The sequence below is a fragment of the Pseudopodoces humilis genome, chromosome 3, assembly GCF_049639895.1.
Source record: "Pseudopodoces humilis isolate 2021_Gansu_Grassland_sample_001 chromosome 3, ASM4963989v1, whole genome shotgun sequence".
NCBI classification, from domain to species: Eukaryota; Metazoa; Chordata; class Aves; order Passeriformes; family Paridae; genus Pseudopodoces; species Pseudopodoces humilis.
This window is the reverse complement of record NC_142202.1, coordinates 31747121-31767381: the sequence shown is the minus strand read 5'-3', so window position 1 is coordinate 31767381 and position 20261 is coordinate 31747121. Positions and strand designations below refer to the sequence as shown.

Sequence of the window (20261 nt, the reverse complement as noted above, 5' to 3'; positions counted from 1 at the left end):
AAAATGTAGTTTCTCTTACATGCAAGACTGAAGTTCCTTTTTGCAGGTGTAAAAGTGGAAGTGAATCTCTGTTTAAAAGTTTGGTCACTGCTTTTTCACTGCAGAAAACTTTGCAACATTATGTTGCTACAGTGAGAAAATGGTTATTGGTCAGCTAACATGCTACTGCATCTCCCATAGAAGAAATCGTGATCTCATGATGGAAAAGTTCACTGGGCTATATTATTACTGCAACTTGTCCTCTAAGAACAAGGGCAGAAGCTCGAAATGGATATGGTGCCGGCACAGTTACACATAAGAGTACTCTGCTATCCACATGCCTTTGCATCACTTCTCCTCCCACAGAAAGGTCAATGACAGAGAGGTGAGAGGATTTATGTACTTGGTGCACTAGTAAGAAATTCTTTTAAGTAGGTTGGGCCTGGGCTGTAAACAGCCCCACTTATTTCAGATGAACATTATTAAGGTCATAAAATGTCTCAAGATTCATGCAGACTTCATGCCAGCTTGGCTGTGGCCCAGGTGCATCTGCAGTGAAAGCTCCCTGAGAATGGTTCGGGAGCTTGGGGCTATGATAAGTCACAGCCTGAAAGGGGTTGCTTTGGGAGGTTTTGTGTCTGGTTCTGGCAGCCCAGCTTTCCATGGGATGAAAACACTGCAAAAAGAAAATGTGAGGTCCTCTGACTGTGAGTGACATCTCCAAGTCAATGGCTGGGGCATCCTGGTATTCGGGTTGATCTGAAAGTGCAGGTTTATTGTTTTGGAAAACAAGGCAGACAGTGGCATTGCAAGGTGAGGTGAGGTTTTGCAGTGCTGCTGGCTTCCACGCTCCAGTGTACAAGGTTTTCCCAGTAATCCTCAGTAATTATTTATTGTACAGGTTTTCTTTTGAAAGAAAGAAAGGCCCTTCCTTCTCAGGAAGGTAACAGCTTCCTCTCCTTTTGCAAAATCACTGACTGCCACATTTAGCTAGTAGTGGGGCTCGGTGCTTGCCCTCTTTTTTCTCATCCAGTGGCAGGGAACAGGTATGAGGGGAGGCTCAACAGTGCAGCCCAAAGTCTGCATTTGCAGCATGGGGATGGGGACATCACACCTGGACATCCATACTGGGATGTCAGCTGGGAGGAAGCTGGAGGAGTGAGGGATGCTGGAGTGACAGTGAGCTCCCAGGCTGTCAGCTCTGGCATCCTGTAGCACCAACAGGGCATCCTGTAGCACAGAGAGATGGGAGGCCTGCCCAGGCCCAGGCAAGGGCTGTACTCCAGTGGCAGGAGAGTAATCAGCCTGTGACAGCCTGGTGCTGACTGATTGGTCTACAGTGACATGATGATATGCTCCCAGTTCCAGGGAACATCTTCCCAAAAGAGATTTTCTATGCTAATCCCTTCTGCCCTCATCAGCCAGGCCTCAGGCTGCTGGCTGTCAAGCTGCCAAGTTCCCAGCAGGAGTAACCTCTGCTGCACTGATAAGAGGGGATAAAAGCCACTCTCCCCAGGCTCCTCTGGCTGTGGTGGGATCTCCTCAGATTTCCCTGCAGCCAGCCCCTCCCTGGAGGCTGCTCCCCTCTCTGGGAAGGTGACACAGTGACCCAATGAGGATTGTGCCTGGGTCCATGTAAGCATGGACCACCAGTCCCCAGATGAGGTCACCCCAGACACCGGGGAGCAGGGACTGGCTTCTCCAGCTCACCACCCTCATCTTGGTGAATCTATCCCCTTTGCTCTGCAACTCAGCTTGTGAAGAAAAACTGGGCACACTGATGATGGGCAAGGCTCTTATGCAAGGGATTGCCACAGCCTGAAATACAGGTAGCTCTTTGCTCCAAAGCTCAGTGAGAAGAAGAGGTTCTGCTTTCCCCCATGGTTATCTCTGAAGTTACCTTTGCACTGCCCATGACCCCTGGGGCAGTCACAAATGCATCCCAATGCTCAGAGAACCTTCAGGGTTGGTCGTCATGTCAGCAAAAGCCTCCTTTTGGCAGCTGGGAATGGCTGAAGTAGACCATAGATTGTGTCATGGACATTAGTCCAACCTCTCTGAAAAGAGGATTGTAAGAGCAAGTAATACACTCCTGTCTTGTTGATGTTCCTGCACCATGGGGAATTCAACAGAGACAAAAACTCAGGCGTATGAACTCTTCTGCTTAACTGCAAAAGTTCTGAAATACAGTCAAGTCTTGGGCTCCTGGTATTTTGATTGGTTTTGCTGTCATATCTTGAGAGAGAACTCTTAAATTACACAGTACTAACCAATCAACATCCTGCTAAACTGGGAAAAAAGCCCTTGTTGCAGTAAAATATTCTATGACTAACTGCATCAACAGGTTTGTCTCTCCTTCAGAAAGCTGTTTTAAGGAAATTAAGTTGGTAATGAAGACAAATCATGTGTCTTTAGTAAATCTATACTCTAATCAGATGAGGTAAATACCCAGAGACTAGCTATGGGGGCTGTATAAATACTTCCATAGATAGAGGCATCAAGAGATGAAATGCAAAGATATTTATTATTTTATGAAGCTCATTCTTTTCTCTAGGACTTAAAGAGATGTGCTTCAATGAATGTCAGTAAATTGTCTTTGATGTAGAGAAAATGCCACTAGTTTTGATAGATTTGATCTTTTAAAAAAAAACTGGATACTAAAGTATTTTCTGTAGTGCTGGTGACCTTTAATGTCACATTACTGAGTCTCAAGTGGCCATACATGGCTGTGACAGAGCAAGGGCTCTATGTGACTCAGGGAGTCCCATAACACAGGAGCTCTCCAAAGGTATTAAGTGTTTGGCACAGAGTCAAGACGCTGTAGATTCTACGCAGCTTGTTTCATATCCAAATGCTTTTTCCATTTAGCTTTTTGGTGATTGATTGATACCATTGCAGGTACCAGGAATATTTTCTGAGCCTACTGACTGTGGAGGGTGCCACTGCCTGTTTCAGTAGTTGCACATAAATTGGCATTCCAACCCTCTGGGCTGCTGAGATAGACAATGCTAATACATGCAGCCAATGAGAATTACATTTGCCAGGGCTGACCCTGGGAATGGGCAGCCAGCCAAGGTTTCACAGCCTCAGTGATGTCCTCAGAGATGAAGGTGAGCGAGTAGCCCCAGTTGCTTGTTTTAAGATAGGAAAGCAACAAAGATAGTTGCTTCCAGAGAAAGGAAGATAGACACATTGATCAGAAATATGTCCTGCTTGCACAGCAGTTTATGAAAGCTTTTATGAGTGGGAAAAATAAGGACAATGCTGAAAGTACCTGTGAGAGGACCGGACTGGCCCAGGAGCTGGCTGGAGGAGACCTGAAGTTCAGATGAGCAGAAATGCTTTCTCTGACAGTCCTTTCTGCAAGAAGTGAGAAGGAGGTCGCAAAACATCTAAGCCTCTTGTTGTTGAAATCTTGCAGAGTTTCTTCCTTCTTCTCAGGCTTTTAATCAAGGTTTTAATCTCAGAGGGAATTGTACAATTTTTTTCTCTATGGGAATGTTCTACTTCAATTACGATGTCTTGCTCTGGACCCTTTGGCCAGTTCAGGGTCAACAGATACCATTAAGTGCTAGGGCGCTCTTTAGGAACAGAAATAATTGCTATATCTTGAGGTTCTTGCCTCTTAGTGGATGACATGTCAGAAGGCCAGCAACTGGGAATGAGAGTGCGTTTATTACAGGTTTGTTTTAGTCATGATCTTCACCTTCCTTCCTACCTCAGGTTAAAGAAAATGCTGGGTTTTATTCATTGTATTTGTTTCTGTTGCTGATTGTTCTTAATGACTGCAAAACCCCACCCTTTCTAGTAACAGGTCAGTGCCCAAAACATGCCCATAGTTAGGCAGATCTGCCGAGTTTAAACAGGTGCTTTTTCTAACCCACAGTAAATATGAGTTGAGTTTTTAAAGTCAAGTCATCCTTCTTGAAGCCTAGAAGCAGATCTTGCTATTGCTATTACCCTCAATGGCTGTGAATTTTAGTTACACCTATCCTGAACAACTAGTATCTTTGGACATAGTCCCTGGCTGATGCTGAAATTGCTACTTCTGATGAATGGTCTAGTAAACCCTCATATGACAAAGACATCTGAATCTAAAGCTGTTGGCAAGCAGAGAAATAACAGTTAGCCATTGCACAATGCCATATGAATGGGTTTTTCTCCACTTCAAACCCTTCCCCAAAGGTTGTATTTATAGCAGGGGAAGGCTCCCATGTATTCTGCCTGGTGTGGCATTGCTTTTTGATACTGTGGCAGGTGAGCAACCACCCCATGTCACTGCTGCTGAAGGTTATAGGTGAAATGTGTTCAGCAAACTTCAGCAATATGATAAGGAGCTGATTTTCGCATATAATCACCACCCAGAGGAGGAGGGAGATGCAGCACTCAAGGAATTGGAGAAGGACTCAGGATATCCACTTTCCCCAGAAGGAACCTGCTGCCCTTGCTTGGAAACAGCCAAATCCTGTTTCTCCAAGGATGCTACTTAGGACAGTGGGAAGAGTCCCGTAGGGGTAACTTTGGGAGCTAAGTGCGCAGAGCATGCAAGTATGTGTCATCAGGGGGCACACACTTCATCCCAAGCCAGAGCCAAAATCCATCACTACTCTCCAAGACACATTCGCATTTGCTCTTTATTAATGCTGCTGAAGAAGAGGCCACAGCCAGTGTTCCTGAAATATGACCTCCAGAACCTCTTTGTGATGGTATTGTTACCTGGATTCTGCCAAAGTGGGGTTGGAGGACTGTGTGCCCTGGCATGACCAGAAGTCTTTTAAATTACTTTTGCTTTCCTGCCAAAAGTAGCACAAAATTGCTCCAAAGAAGGAAGATCAGCACTCTATCCCTTCACAGCTGCCCCCAAATGAAGATGGAAATCTGTCTGTGCCCCGGTACTCATTGAGAGCTAATTGAGAGGGAGCAGTCATTTTGTGGGAGATCAGGTGTCAGTCCATGCAGACCCAAGCTGAGCTACAGGCTGTTTGGCAGTCCAGGACACCACAAGCTACTCCCAGGGCAAGGATGGACAGAGGCCTGTGCTCCTTTGCAGCACAGTTTCCCTTTCATAGGCTACAAGTATCAAGGTATAGGGCTGTAGGCAAGGCAGGGTGAGGACAGGCTGGAGAAGACACCAGTGGGCTGTGGTTGAGGACCAGCATGCATGGAAAACTGATGCCCTGTGTTCCCAGGCATATCTGCTGAAACATGGCATGGACAGACCAGTCCAGCTTAGGTGAAAAATGACACTGTGGTGCACAGACATGTGACACCCTCACTAATATTTGGCAGCTCACATTTGCCTGCAGGGCAGAGGGGCAGGGGGAGCCAGGGAACCTTCTGAGCAGGAGGCAAGCAGCAGCATGACAGAGTGTCACAGAGCAACGGGCACACAAGGGCTGTGAGTGGGGATTAGAGAGGGAGTGGGGCATTTTCCAGGATGCATATTCAATGTGCTTAGCTTAATCCACTGTTTTTCTCCATTCCCTTTCTAGCACCATATCCCACTAGATATGACAACTTTTCAAAGGCCTTTTTGGGGTGAGTTCTCTGTTTGTTTTGTGGGGTTTTTTTCCAAAATACTGCAGAGGCAATGTAACACAGCCCAACCTTGCTTACGTGCTGCACCATTCTGGAAAATGGAAAACAAAAGCTAAAAGAGGATGGTTAACCTTTTCTAATTGTCACAGCACAGGACTAGTTGCCAGGAGGAACTTGAGTGCTAATCCTACTTTACTCACCATGTGACCTTTGGGTAAGTTACCTAATTAACTTGTCCTTAGGTCTGCCGAGCCTGCAAAGAGCAGGTGTTTCAATGAAACACAACATTGCTGAGCCAACATGTGGCCTTAGGAAATAACCAGGGAAAAAAACATGCTACACTTTTTTAAAGGTGGTATTCATAGAGAGAATTAAAATGTCCTGCTGTAAGTTTAAGTTTAACCTTTTAATCCTTTGGTGGGGTACAGGATTGAGCCCAAACTGTTTGGTTGAATGGAAGGTCATTCTGGATGGCATTTGGTATTTGTGGAAGAGTGATACAGAGTCATCTGTTCAAGTTATAACTGAGTCAATTCTGTTCTGCGGGAATTAATTTCCTTCCACTGGAAGTAAATGGATCCTGATTTTCCCTAACCACCCTGTGCTGTGCTGCTGCTGTTAGGAGTGTTCTCCAAATATCACTGTGGCTGCCCTCTAGAAAGATTTGGGATTATCCCTCTTTTCCCTTGCATTTGAAAGGAATTTTCAGGCTGAATTTAAAATACTCATTATAAAAAGGTATAGTTATCCCTTGATTCCAAGCTTATTCCTATTCAGTTTCTCCCCCTTTCTGCATATGTCTTTTTTATTGACTCACTTTAGCTGTAGTTGAAGGTCTTTTTTTTCCTGAAAGTATTCAGTATTATGTACATAAACACAGCTGGATTCTTCATGCTAATGTGGAATGAAAAGATACTAACAACCATCCCCAGAGATCATCCTCTCTCTGGTGAAAGATCTTTCACCCTGCACTGGAAAAAGCACTTTACAGAACTATTCTCTGCCTCTTTAGCATTTGATGTCAAAGAAAATGCCATTGCATCTCTGCTAAGGATTACAGACACATCATTTATTATTATCTGGTGCTCAGGAGGCAAGCCTGCCTCCTGGGGTAGGTATAGCTTGTTTTCCAGGTTTGATCTCCCGTTTAAAGAGGTAGTTTTCAGGGAGATTTTTTTGCAAAGAGCCAGCCTACACTCTTCTCTCTCAAGAAGTTTGGTCTTCACAGTCTTTTGTTACAATGATCCAATACAGTGTTTATTTAAAGCTTCCCTTTTTATAATATGCTGTGGACTGGACAACTGAAATGAAACCTTGGTTTGGATGAATGGATTCTACAACCAGGTTTCCAGAATCAGGTTTTGATCCCTTCTTATTCAAAAGTGCCTGTAACCATAAATGGTCTAATTGAAACCGGAGGCGCTTGCTGCAGACTAAGGAACAATTCAATGGGATTAAGGCAATGTGGCATCTGGGCTGTTATGATTAAATTTTGCAAATATTAACTGAAAAAATCTTGGCTAAAATCCTATCCAATATGTATTTGAGCAGTTCCCCAGAAAAGAATGGAGCTGAGCCTTGCCTGAGGTGCAGCAGTGTTGCTGTTTTAACATGTCTTCCATTATCTTCACTTGACAAAATCTAAGGATTTTGGCTCAAAAAGGGCCCTCTTTGAGGGATGTTAAGGTTAGAGTTTGAAAAGAGCAATTTCCAGAGGAAAAAAGTTTGCAACATGACAATGAAACCAGACAGAAACCCTGCTGCCTTGAAAAATAACTCTGGGAGTGAGAATCTTTCTCACAAACCCAACAAGCTCCTTGGGGCACGTCCACAGCATGCAATGAAACAAGCTGCAAGGATCCCAGTGCTGGCCACTGAGCTAATGGCAGGATCAGGAGCAGAACAACTGTATCAGTGTCTTGTCTGCTCAGAGGGCAATATGCCATGATTTCAGGGGAGAGTTCACCTTCCTTCAGGTGTTGTGCTGTTCTCAGTTTAGAGGTGAGTTTGGGGTTTGCTCTGGAATTTTGGCAAAGGCTGTATAGGCGCACTAGCATATTCCCTCACCCAGAGAGTAAGCTTTGGGACATGAAAATGAAGAATTTCCTTTTCTGGGACAACAGGACAATATTACTTGTCCCTGAATACATTGCTAATACACTGTTTTGTTCTTTGCATGCTCTTCAGAAGAACTCATCATAAATCTATCCAGAAACTGAAGAAAAAATAAAATTAACTGTGCATTTATCACAAAGAATATCAGGCAGTGAGTCCTCTATGGCATTTCTAGCGGTGGGATTTTTTATGTTGGGATTTTTTTTGCTTTCCTTTCTACAACTGCCCATTAGGTTCCAAGATGAATTTGAGATGCTGATACCTGCAAATGTGTTGCTTCTCTGTGAGACTGCCAGTCTGACTCAGAGCCAAGTTTTGCAGAACTGCCACAACTAGAGTGACCAGGTCATTCACAGTCAGGATCTCCCAGCTTTGAAACTACTCTCCTTCTTTGGCCTGAAGTAACCTGTTGAATCAAACTACATCTACTTGTGAGCACCAAGCTTCATGAATTATGTTGACCAACTGGAGAGAGTCCAGCAGGCAGGAATAAGAGTGATCAGAAGGCTAGAAAACATGAGCTATGAGGAAAGACTGACAGTTGGGTATGTTTAGTCTGGGGAATTGAAGACGGGTAGATGTGCTAACACCCTTCAAATATGTGAAAGACTACTGCAAGGAGGAAGGATAAGCTGTTCTTCATGTCTTCTGGGGACAGTAAAGGAATTAATAGGCTTAAAGTGAAACAAAGGGAATTAAGGTGAGACGTTAAAAGTAATTTTCCAGCTGCGAGACTTGTGCACCACTGCAATGGTTTGCTATCTGCAAGTGCTCTTTTGGAAAGGCTTTAGCAGCAGCTGAGGTAACTATTTCATTGCCTTCAGCACAAATGATCCTATCTGGAGGCTGGTGGAAGGGCAAGATAACCTTTAAAAATTTCTTCCAGCTTGGTTTTGTGTCATTTCTGCTATGGATGCAAAAAGTCACAAGGGTGATTCTTAGTTCTCTAGTAGGTGTTTTGTGACCAGGCCACATCTGGTTTTACAGACTGTTATCTGATGGGAGAAGCGATTAGTTTTCCATCCTAAAATTGTCCAGAAGAATATCCCCAAAACACCACATGGTCTCCTCTTCAAGAGAGTTACAGATGAAAACAACCATGAAAGCCAGGTCTCAGCTAATGTAAAAATAAGCAATTCTCCCCAGCTGCCCTTGCCATTTCTCCAGTGGTGACCGGTGTGGTGGCCTTGCAGTGAAGTACACCTTGGTGCCCGAGCAAACTCAATCAGACAGACACCAAGCAGCCAAGAGTTGCTGAGTTTCTTTATGCAACTCAATAAAAGGAATAAAAACAAAAGCAAAACCTGACACACACAACAAGCAGCACACAACAATCCCTCCTTCTCTGGTTTCATGGGGAACCAAGTCCCAGCACTGTAAAGTCAAAGATTAAATAAAAAGAAAAAGCCAAGGACACCCCGCCATGGATATATTAGACCTGGGTAAAATAGCATTGAGCACACCCTCAGAGATTTAAACACCATGAGGTGAGCAGAGGTTTAGGGCCCGACAAAGAAGCTGCCTTTTCAGCAGGTTCATTTGGCCTGCATTTTTAGCCTTTCCTTTTCTTTAATCCTGTCCATTTTTAATGAGAGAACATTATGCAGCCAGCCTTTGAGCGGAGGAGTGCCCAGTCATGGCCAGCACAGGAGGAGGGGGCAGTTAGGATGGCAGTGGTAGCTTAGAGCTCCCCAGGCTGTGGCTGCCCATGATGTTGCTCCTGAAGAGGTTGGAGTTCATCTTTTCTGCTATGAGCCAGGGACTGCTGGGCAGAATTCTTCCATGCAGCTAAGCCAGCATGATTATCATTGGGTAGTTTAGAAGGAAAAGTCATCTCAGACATACTCATAGAGAGCAACTCTCCCCTATTTGTGAGTTCAGTTCCTTTCTGTTGCACTTCTTGTCCTTTTGTCCTCTTTTGTGACTCTTCTGGAATTTAGATTTGAGACTCACACACCAGCCAAGGGCCTGTGAGCTCCTTTGACCTTCCACTTCATCTGCAACAGACACATTGCTAAGCAGGAAGAATGATAGATGATGATGAGGTGCAAGATTTGACATTCATCTGGGAGTGCAGAAGCATACAATTGCTAATTTCACCAAAAACTAGAAATGGGTGGATATTTATCTCTTTAGTCTGTGCAGTTTTGAAGGTCAGCAATTCCGCTGAATTTCCGTATGTTTCAAAAGTGCTTGTTTTTCCATGGATTTGCTAGTTGCTCAGATTTTTAAATTAATCTTTCTCTTCTTGAAAAAATAGGAATATTAAATCCTTAACTTCAAATTAAAAATTTTCTTTCAAGAAGAAAAGTCTTTTTTATTGTTGCCTTTGAAAAACTGATCATGCTGATTAAGGGAAATGGCAATTGAAAAATCTAGAATTAATGATGAAGATGAAGACCATGGGAAAAAATGGAAATACTTTCAAAAATACTTGCAGAAGAATATCCATGTCTTAATCTAACTCTTTTTAGATGGTTAGCAAGCTTCATATAAATTATGCACAACCTTGGTTCTATCATTGGACATAAAAGGTAACTTTTCTTCAGGGAGAAACTTTCTATTGCAGATGGATGGAGGTTTTGGTTTATATAGTGAACTTCTTGAAAATTAGGAAATAATAACTGTGCATCAGGTTTTTTTATTAACACCCTCCCTCTCCCCCCACCCCCCCAACCCCTTGCACATCTGAAAACATACAGGTCTGGTAGAATAACACTCCCAAGATAGAAGTTTTCTACTTCCACCCCTCTCCTCAGACACCTGGAAAGTGCTTGGAGGACCCGTGCTTTCAGTAGCCCAGTACATGGGATGTGCATGTGGCTTCTGAGCATAGTTGCTGGCATGCATTGAGGGAGGAGAAAGTTGTCCTTCTGACTAGTCTAGTGCTGGTACCAAGTCAGGGCTGGGATAACAATGCCATCAGATACTTTAGAAATACTTAGCAGGACAGAGTGGTGTGTGTCCTGGACAGCGGGATTGCAACCTTCATGTGCTGTCCAATGAAATAAGTAAAATAATTTTTCTGATCATGTTCAGTATTTAGGTTTTTTTGCTATTTTGTATCTGGAGAGGTCTTTGACAGGGTGTCAAATCATTCAGTTATGTTTATATTTGGGAGTATTTCTCCCTGTGAGACCCAGACACCTACTTCCTGTGCGTTTACTCCCTAACACAACAGATATGACTACAAGTCACACTGTGTGTGCCCAAGATGTCTCTGGGAGCATGGATAGCCTGGATCCCAGATGGCCAGGAACCATGCACATGGGGCAGGGCTGGGGCTAGAACAGGGTTCATCTGGTGCAGCTGAGGTGCAGGCTCTGTATGAACACCTGGTTGTTCCTCCCATTGTTGCTTGGGGCAAAGGTGACTGAGTTCAGCTTTACCCTCTTCTCCATGTATGCAGGATGTAATAATGCTCTAAAATACTGCTGAATGAAAGGTGTTTTATGTACAGAGGGTATTAAATCTTTGTACAGCACTGTGGCTTGTATATTTACTTTGGGTCCTGAAGACCCAGCCCAAGTTACTGGAGCAAGTAATCTCCCAGTGCATGTTGTCACACGCATCACAAACTGCTGCGACCCAGGCAGCTGCCTCATGTATCCGGATCAGGGTTTTAGCCTCATGGCACTGCTTCAGATGCCAGTCAGAGGAACCTCCTCTTTTCTTATGCAATGGTGTTTGGGTAAGGTTCTTTGTCTGGAAAATATTCTGCAGGGGAATCCCAAGCCAGATCTTTCTTCGACTGCCACTCCTGCCAGCTGCACACGTAGTACTGCAGATCTCGCTGAGACTAAACAACAGCTTTAAGGTTATTGAGGAATTCTGCCTGAATTAATGTAGCTAAATCTGCACACCTCAGCAGGAAGAACTCTTCAGCCAGTACAATTGTGGTGGATTGCAGCACTTAATGCACTATGGAGTAAGCTGTGGGCCTGGTACAAGAACAAAGTCTTCTGGCTGCTCTCATATCCCACAGAGACCAGTCAAATCAGAATGCCCCTCTGTGAAGCCCTTGACTTTAGGTAAATGGCAGGGCTGTAGTCCTCTGGGAGATCAAATTTTCTTGTGCCTCTGGCAGAGGTCAAGAGAAAATGAGGCCAGCCCAGGCAGTAATATCTAAGGCACCCAAAATGGAAGGAAACATGATTAAACTGATTAAATGAATCATGCCTACATAATCCTTTGATGCAGAGGTAGGCAGAAAATCCCATTCCTACCACTCTGAGTTGCAGATTGCAGCATCTGTTAAAAGGCTTCTGATTGTAGGTACCAAGATGCTGGTATCTGTGCTATTTCCTGGAGAAAGGGTGTCATTTTTCCTTCACTGAAGCATGACAAAGCAAGAACAGTCAGTGTTTGGCCTGCGCTCAAGTGTCAGGGTATCTTATAACTGCGATACACAGTGTCTGTATTTTTGTGAAACTCCTGAAGTAGAGGAAGTATGAAGAAACCAGAAGGATTAGGACAGTAGGCATACCCTTTATTTGTGACTATTTCCATAGGCAAGACTTCAGTCATTAAAGTAGCTGTACCTCCTTTTGGAGCAGCCACGGAAGGATGGGATAAGTGCACTGTTAAAAAAGATAAACTGCCTTAAAGTGAGTTTGACAGTGCTGCTGTAGAATTTGTGGACAAATTTATGAGGCTGCAAGACCTTGATGTGTCATGATATCTTCAGTCTATTCAGGTAGAAGTGGAGGCTGACCTCATCTAAAATCAAGTATTTCAAGGCCCACCAAAGTAGATTTGGTGGTTTCACGAACAGGACAACTGGGTTTATTTGGTCTCTGGTTTTGAGGTCTGAGTATGTGACATGGGACAAGCCCCATCACTCTCATGTGCTCTTTTTTCCCTATTTATCTTTTCCTTGCTTATGCTCATCAAATATTCAGGCCATGCACAGGCCATTGCTAAGTGTTATTACTAGAGTTCATGTGCCCTCTGACGCCTCTAAGTATAAAGTAACAAGTTTAGTTTCCAAATATTGTTAAATCTTTCTAATACACAGAGCTGTTTCTTTCCACTGTCTCTTATTAAGCAGTAAAAGTAATGGAAAGCCTTTGTGTTCTCCTCCTGTGAAGACAAATGGGCAACCAATTCCCACACAGTCACCTTTTCATCTGACAGAGGGACAGGCACACCTCCCCAGGGCAGGTGCAGGGATTTCATTTCCCTAAAGCTATGATGATGAACATGAAGGCTGTGTTCATCATCAGCTTTTATGTCACTTTTCCAAATGTAACATAACCAGAGAAGACTACCTTTTTGGGAGAAAGAGGGGTTTAAAGAGGAGACCACTAGCTCAGCTAGCACCCATTTACTAGTATTTGCTGGTTATTTCAAGGAAGATGGGAAAGGAAAGCTGGACTGATGTCTTGAATGGCTTCTCTCAAGCCAGGCCTTTGGTTCAGAGAAGAAACTGGAGACCCAGGAGATCCATCTCTCTGTGCCTAGCCAATGCATGTGTGTGCTGTGAGCAAAACAAGCCTAGGTGAGGTTCCTCAAGTATAAACAGCCATCCCAGAACATCTCTGAGGATTCCAAGAAGCTACCTCAGGTATGTCTACCCATGCTGTGCTTGCTTTCCCCAGCTGCAGCCTGCATAGCTGGAGAGCTAACACAGATGGAGAATCCAGCTTCCTTGCTCCCAAGTGTCCAAGGAATGACCTAGCCATCTGCAGGAATCATTACCATCCTCCATGAGAGGGGACAAGGTCAAACCAATTGAATGTTGTCTAAAGAGAATCTTGGGGAGGGATTGTTTTCATTACAACAGTTCATCTTTCTTTTCACAGTTCATCAAAAGCAGGCCTTCTGCATACACACACAAGACAAATAGGACCGAGGGGTGATAACGGATACTGTAGGCCAGCAGTGGATGGGATGACCCTCCACTCACACAGTTGATCAAAGGAAAGTAAAGCAATCAGCCAGCCATCAGCAAAGATGTAATATTAAACTCCCCACACACCTCATTTAATTAAGTCTTTATGATCAAAATCTCCAAACCAGATCTTTAAAGTTAAACATTTTTAGACCTTGCCCTAAGATAGTAGAAAAGGACTTCCGGAGGGAAAACGTCTGTAAAAAAAATATTCCTGTAATAGTGTCTCTTCCCTCTAGCCTCCCAAATTATTTGCCCTCTGGGAGGATACATTTCTGACTGGTTTGACCCGGCAGTAATCAGAAAGGTGATCAGGGGTGCCTCATGTCCAGCACTTGTCCCTGCTTATTCTGCTGCAGACAAAAAGCAGGAAACAGCAAAGCTGCCTTTTATGATCTCATATTTGTGTTGTGGTGATGACCAGGGTGTGATAGACCCTACAACTGTGAACCTGCTGCTGGCCTTACAAGTCTGAGCCAAAGCTGACTGAAAAATGTTGGGCCTGGACAGGTGCAGTGGCAGTGCAGGAGGGGAGGAGAGATTGAAGGGTATGAGCATACACCAGGAATACATCAATGTGGAGGATGCCTGCACTGTTCAGCCTGGTCCCCAGAGAGTAAACATTTCTGAACCAATCTCTAGTCAAGAACAAGATGGGATGTGAAAAGCAGATGTCCTGGAGGTAGAGCTGGAATTTATAGTAACAAGTACCTAAATTGTTAGGGCAGATGCAAGGGAGGGGCACAAAACTGATCAAGGTGCTAGAGCAATTGTCCTAGAAAGCTGAGAAAGGTAGGATTATTCAACCTGCAGAAGAGCCAGCCCTTGGAAGACCTTAATGTTGCCTTTCATTATTTAGAGGAAGCATGTAAGACTTTTTACCAGGGCCTGTAGTGAGAGAAAAAAGGGTGGCAGTTTAAAAATGGATGGTAAATTCACAGAATCACAGAATCATCGAGGTTGTAAGAGACCTTCAAGATCATGTTGTTCAACCATCAATCCAGCACCACCACTATCACCTCTAAATCATTATCCCCAAGTGCCACCTCAATCCAGACACCTCTTGAACACTTCATCTACACCTCCCTGAGCAACTTATTCCAATGCCTAACTGCTCTTTCAGTGAAAAAATATATTCTAATATCTAATTTGAACCAACCCGGCACAACTTAAGGCCATTTCTTCTGTCCTTCCACCTGAGATGGCAGAAGAAACCAACCCCTACCTCACTGCAACCTCTCAGGTAGCTGTAGAGAGTGAAAAGGTCCATCCAAGCCTCCTCTTTTCTCTATGATGAGAATGGTGAAACACGGAAACCAATCGCCCAGAGAAGCTGTGGATGCCACATCGCTAGAAGTGATCATGGTCAAGCTGAACATGGCTTTGAGCAACCTGATCTAGTGCAAAGTATCCTTGTCCATGGCAAAGGGGTTAGATTAGATGATCTTTAAGGTCCTTTCCAATCCAAACCATTCTATGATTTTTTGATCTCCAGATGTCTCAGATCCCTCAAGCACCCATGTTTGTATGAAATACACGCATTTTGGAAGCTTCTCTCTCCACTGATCAGGGGAATCTGCAAACTAGTTCAAACTAGCTGGATATATGAGCAGAGATGAGCCCCTTTATTATTATTATTAGTAGTAGTAGTATTAATTATTATTATTATTATTATTATTATTATTATTATTATTATTATTATTATTATTATTATTATTATTATTATTATTACTTTAGCTTTGCAGTAATTATTGCAAAGACATCAGACATTGTAATGATGACAAATGGGCATTCTTTAAATTCCTACATGAAAAAGGTATTTCTTTATTTTCCCTCTGTTTTCATCATTGGCTTAAGCAATTGTTCCACACCTGAAAGGAATGACTCAGCCCTGCATCATGTGTTCCCACCTCACCACCTGTGCTCCTTGGTTATCCAGTCATTTAGCAGTCAGAGCAGTAATTTGGATGAGGGAATCCTTCCTCTTTTTTGCTGTTTTCTGCCAGCATTTATCTGGCTTAGCCTGATGTGCTTCATTTCCCAGATGCATGAGCCCTACAGCTGGCACAAAGTGGCACAAAGGAAAAGACGGGAAATTATGGACAGGGCAAAGCAATTCTACAGTTTGGCAAAATCCAGACTTGGATGGGCTCAGGGTGGCCATGAAACCACACATGAAACCTAACTCACACATGGTCTTGTAACTCAGTGGTGAGAGATTCTCTGTCTTGTTACTGGTTTCCAGAGTCATCTGAGCACTGCTATTCTTTTCCACCTCTGTATAGAAAGACAAGACAATTAAGCACAGTAAATCTTGCCATACATGAGTTCATCAAGCACCTGAAATTAAACCTGTCAAGGTGTTGTGTGGCATTAGGTATCCAACTTCTGTAGCAAGCACTGTTGCATTTGCCAATACTAAACAGGAAAGGGAGGGGAAGATAAGCTATTCAGGAAGAACCCCAAAGCCTGTGGTTAATGTTTTATTTTGTTAATACACATGAATTAGATAAATTTTCCAGGGTTGAGTTCTAAATTCCTCACAGCATGTTTGGTAAAGGCAACAGTAGTCAAAAGGCCTAAAGTCTAAAAGTCATTAAAATTAAACCACCTTTATCTGCTCTATGCCACTATCCACTTATTTACACCTCTATCCATTTTAATAAACCACCAGGTGATTTAACTGCTTTGACAGGTTTATACAGTTAGGTTTCTCCTTAAACTGTCTCCTTTAGACACTATGAAGCAGTATTTTTGTCTGTTTGTTTGTTTTCCACCTTCCCCTGATTGCTATACTATGCAGAGACAGGTTTCTGTGGGCAGTACACATGGTGACTTAGACCCTCGCTACCGGATCAGCTGTACCTGGAGGTTCTGTCTTGTGTATTACTGTGGCACAGCCATGAAAGGCAGGATTGTTTGTAGCTGGAATGGGGCAGAGCAAAACTTGAGGTTGCAACTACACCTGGTGATCCATGAACTAAACTCTTGATGGTGTCAGAGGAAAAGCTCTCTTTCATGACAATTTGGTGAGGAACAATTGCCATGTAGTTGAAGCTGGATTTGGTGACTACCCTAGCTGTGTTTCCTTCCTTCACACTGATCAACCTCATGTCAGCCAAGAGCAAAGCAATGTGGGGAGGAGAAGCTGAAATTAAAAGAAAAGAGCCCTCTTAACCTTATCACTACATCTTCCTCTGGGGCTTGGGTTTCAAGAAGAGTCTCTGAGAGTTGCGTAAGATCAGAGAAACTCTGGACTGTGGATGCAAAAGTAACACAATGAAAGCCTAAAGGCAGATAGCAGCATGGAGGACACAAACGATCCTTCTGCAGCCTCTGTAGTAGTGAAACCTTTCCAGTGAATAACTGCTAAGGAAACAGAATGTTCTATAGGACCAGGTAATGGTGAACTGGGGTCTCTCCCTTGTCAAGCAGCCACAGAGCTAAAGGGTATCCAAGCTGGCTTTTCTGTTTTACCTCTTGCTAGAGCAGTACACGTTTTGCTAATATAGCAAGGGCCTACTTTTCTGGTTCAATGGTTAGAACATGCTGGGATGGGAAGGGGAGTCACCTGACATATAAGCTCTGATCCAGGGAGGAACTCATTAATTTTGCAAAATTGAGCCCCATCAGCAGAAGTCCTAGAGAGCCACTTGGGGGTGCAAGCCCAGATCTGGGAAGTGGCCAAGTTGTCAGCTTAAGATGGTGCTCACTCATCTCCATACTGTACTTCCAGTTGACTTAAAGATTTCCAGTGAAAGGTGTCGCCCTGGATTCTGAAGCCTTCTGATAATGTTTTCATAGTTTTAGTTACTTTCCCATCAAAGTTCCATAAACATAAGTTGTTTATCACATTCCTTCTAAGAAACGTCTTTTGATGGATGTTTCTCATGACTGGTGTGCTTGGGAAGGTGGTAACTTAATTATCCAATCCCTGGTCAGTGTCGAGAATCTATAAATACTGGAGTCAGAGAAAAAAGGCACTGTTTTTTCTGTTCTGACACAGAGAGGTGTTCGTGGGAATCATTTCGTGTCCTCTAGCGACAAAAGGACTAAATTTTAAAAATGTTTCAGCAACAAAGCAAAGAAGCAAAACAAGAGATTTGTTTCTATCCAAACCAAAACATTTGGGGATAGTTTTTTCTTTCTTTTCATTTGGCCAACAAACAAGTAACTTCTGCATTATTAAAGGAAATTAACTAAGTGTTCTGTAGTAGTAAGTCATTCACTTCTCCCCTTTGGTTTCAGGGATTCAGGAAGGTCAGCAAAGACTCTGACCTCATAGTTCACACAAACCAAAAGGTCGTGTTCTCCAGAACAATTGCTGAGTACTCTGCCTCAGGACTGACTTTGTTTTATCCAAGGAGTTTGTTTGGGCTGTCTCCCACTTTCTGAAAAGTACCACTCATAGACACTAGGTATCTTCAACCACTTTTTGGCACAAAAAAAATTATGGATGAGTCAAGATTCTGGTAAAAGGGAATGAGGTCTTCTCTCCATGGACAGGGATAAATGAGGACACAAGTAACAAGGAGTTTGTCCAGCTACTTGCCTTCTCCCAAGTGCTGAGGCACAGCCTCCGACCAGTTCATATATTTATATTTGTTCACTTTTCTGTCATCCATTTTGTCTCATGACAGATGAGCATGAAAAGACCTAAACTCCGCCAAGTCCTCAACAAAAACACTAATATAATTCACCTTCCAGAGTTCTGCTCCAGCTGTTCCACACTGTATCTTTTGTTAGATACTTGTATGAATAATAATATCTGCAGTAAGTCTAGCTAAGATTGCAACAGAAAAAGAACCCTCTTGCTTCAGGGCACAAACCAATTCAGATTCTGGCAGGTTTTCCAGGCCTGAGGGTAGAAGTTCATACAATCTTCTCCACAGCAGCCAGCACCACCTGCATCCCTTCCCTCTGCTCCTCCTTCCTAGCCTGTTTTCTTGACCTCTTGCACTACCTTTCAGGATTTTTACTTGCTGCCAGCTTTTGCCTCTGCCTGGAGAGGCAGGCTGTTCACCGTGTTGCATCCATTTTCTCCACCTGCAGCTGGTTCTAGCTCTCCCCTGTTCATCTTGGGTTTTGTCAACCACCTCTTGCAACCATTTGAAGTGAAAATTTATGTTTTTCCTTCCCCATCACTGCTGTTCTTTTCTCCTCAGCCTTAGTCATCCCCACTTCACTTGATACCCTTTCCTACTCCCTCTCTCCCTCTCTCCAAGCACAGAGTTTAGAGACCAGGCAAGGCACAGGCATGGGGCTGGACCTGATGGAGTTGAGTCCACACACACGTGCAGAGGCATTTCCACCTGGATGCACATGCTGCCTGCAGGAAGGAGGTGGGGGTCTCTTTACCCACCTTGGACTTATCTTCCTGCATCCTGAGAGGGACAAGAATGACACAGGGGTTCTCCCCAGCTCCCTGCTCCAACTAATAAGAGCCCATCAGCCCCTTGTGCCTGCCTGCAGTTCCATGCTGAGGGGTCCCATGGCACTGATACCCATTTCCTCATTATCAGCTGCCTCCTTCCTGCCTACTAAGGCTGGATTATGAAAGGTGTCCCCATTTCCTTCAAAACACTGAGTTACAGAGGGATGAAGATTTTTGCAGGTTGGTCATCTCTGTTTTTCATTGATGCATGGCAAGATGAGCAGGGAAAATATTCCTTAACCCCTCCTTCATATCAACAATACAAACCCCCACCTTGCCTATGGGGTGCTGGATTAAGGGGAGAGCTACTGTCTAGTGTGCTTGCAAGAAAAGTCTAATTTTTTACACATTCTCTCTGAACTGCTGTCTTTTATATGTATTTGGACTTCAATTTTCTTGGATCTGGGGCCATCCTTCCACTCTGTTTTTATAGCATCGAACACAAGGATCTTACTGTGTTAGTAGGGTCTGTAGTCACAGTTCAGGCACAATGCTGGCTTCACTGGCTGGTTAAATTAGAGTATATGAGTGCAGCAGGGCTGGAAGAGGAGTGGTATAGCAGCCTATCACCCAATCCTCCAAGCTGGGATGCTTTTTCTGTCCCTTCTCCCTGTTGCTGTAGAAAACAAAATGTTACCTGCTGCAAGAGCTTTGTTGGAGGAAGTTTACACAGCCGGATTCTGCTGGTACATGTGCAGTGCAGAAGCATTAAGGGCAGATGCCCTCTCAGGACTTGCTGTTCCCATCTCAAGGTAGGAGACAATGACAAATACTAAGCAAAGGAAATAGACTTACCCAGTATATCTCAATGCGTACAACAGACTTCAAGCCACAGAGTTTGGTGCCTCCCACCACATATTCTCCTAACCTGCTCTCACCTTGCCCTCTCCTATTTGTGCTTCCCTCAAATCTTTCCCTTATCATAAGCAGGAAAATGTATCAAAGCAGAAGATGGACTCCTTCCAAATCTTGTCCTTGTTTGCTTACATTCTGTGTTCTCTCCTCTCTCCCATTGAGACCATTTACCAAGAAAATAGCTATAAAAATGTAGTAGGTCCTATTGGAAACCTATTACTAACTGTGGTTCACCATTCACATAGTTGTAGGCCTAGGAGAGTGTGATCGCATACCCTAGAAGTGAGGACTTTTTAATGGCCTGATCCAAACCCCTGTAATATAAATGGCATCCTCTTCATTGGCTTCAAGGGGCTCTGGGTAATTCTGTAAATAGTCCAGCGAGATACTGTACATGGACATGACAACTATTTATAGGCCTTATGATAGATAAGATGTGTACTCACC

At 43.7% G+C, this 20261-nt stretch overlaps 1 long non-coding RNA gene across 1 annotated transcript in view; it reads left to right on the top strand.

Annotated features, from left to right (window-relative positions):
• The first annotated feature begins 5297 nt into the window (after positions 1-5297).
• The window catches only part of LOC148184626 (uncharacterized), a 50424-nt gene continuing 35460 nt past the window's right edge, over positions 5298-20261 (top strand). The window contains exons 1-2 of the long non-coding RNA XR_015772309.1: positions 5298-5377; positions 5472-5517. This is a non-coding gene — a long non-coding RNA (uncharacterized LOC148184626). The remainder of the gene's footprint in view (positions 5378-5471; positions 5518-20261) is intronic.